Here is a 1524-nt window from a genome sequence, read left to right on the forward strand (position 1 = left end):
TTTTTTGGCGCTGTAACCGCCTAAGCGATTTTGGCCGAGTTCAGCAAAGCACGCCAGTCGTTTCTCCTCTGTGCCAACTGACGCCAATTGGAAACACCAAGTGAAGCCAAGTCCTTCTCCACCTGATCTTTCCATCGCAGTGGGGGCCTCCCTCTTCCTCTGCTACCACCAGCGGGTTCCGAGTTGAATACTTTCAGAGCTGGAGCGTCGGTGTCCATTCGAACGACATGACCAAGCCAGCGGAGCCGCTGTATTTTAATTCGCTGCACTATGTCCATATCGTTGTAAAGCTCATACAGCTCATCGTTCCATCGTCTGCGGTACTCGCCGTCGCCAACGCGTAAAGGACCGTAAATCTTCCGCAAAATCTTTCTCTCAAACACCCCAAGAGCCGCGTCATCGGATGTTGTCATTGTCCATGCTTCTGCGCCATATACCAGCACGGGCATGATGAGTGACTTATAGAGCGTGGTTTTCGTACGTCGAGAGAGGACTTTACTCCTGAATTGCCTACTCAGTCCAAAGTAGCACTTGTTGGCAAGAGTGATTCTACGTTGGATTTCAATGCTGACATTATTATCGGTGTTAATGCTGGTTCCCAAGTAAACGAAATTCTCTACTTTCTCGAAATTGTAACTGTCAACAGTGACGTGGGTGCCAAGGCGCGAATGTGCTGACTGTTTGTTTGATGACAGGAGATACTTCGTCTTGTCCTCGTTTACCACCAGACCCATGCGCTTTGCTTCCCTATCCAACTTGGAAAAGGCAGAACAGACTTCGCGGTTTTTGTTACCGATGATGTCGATGTCATCGGCATAAGCCAGCAATTGCACGCTCTTGTAGTAAATTGTTCCTGAGCGGTTCAGTTCTGCAGCTCTTATTATCTTCTCCAACATCAGATTAAAGAAGTCACATGAAAGGGAGTCGCCCTGTCTGAAACCCCGTTTTGTGGCGAACGGCTCGGAGAGGTCTTTTCCAATTCTGACGGAGCTGGTGGTATTGCTCAACGTCATTTTACACAGCCGTATGAGTTTTGAGGGGATGCCAAATTCAGACATAGCGGCGTATAGGCAACTCCTTTTAGTGCTGTCAAAAGCGGCTTTAAAGTCGACAAATAGGTGGTGAGTGTCGATCCTTTTCTCGCGGGTCTTTTCCAAGATTTGGCGTATTGAGAATACCTGGTCTATGGTGGATTTGCCAGGTCTAAAGCCACACTGATAAGGCCCAATCAGTTCATTGACGGTGGGCTTCAGTCTTTCGCACAATACGCTCGATAAGACCTTGTAACCTATGCTTAGAAGGCTGATCCCGCGGTAGTTGGCGCGAATGGCGGGGTCACCTTTCTTGTGGATTGGGCAGAGCACACTTAAATTCCAGTCGTCGGGCATGCGTTCATCTGACCATATTCTGCACAAGAGTTGATGCATGCACCTTATCAACTCCTCGCCGCCGTACTTGAATAGCTCAGCTGGCAGGCTGTCAGCTCCAGCGGCTTTGTTGTTTTTCAGCCGCGTTATTGCTATA

This window comes from Rhagoletis pomonella, unplaced genomic scaffold (assembly GCF_013731165.1).
Source record: "Rhagoletis pomonella isolate Grant_MI unplaced genomic scaffold, Rhpom_1.0 Rhpom_scaffold_00256, whole genome shotgun sequence".
Taxonomy (NCBI): domain Eukaryota; kingdom Metazoa; phylum Arthropoda; class Insecta; order Diptera; family Tephritidae; genus Rhagoletis; species Rhagoletis pomonella.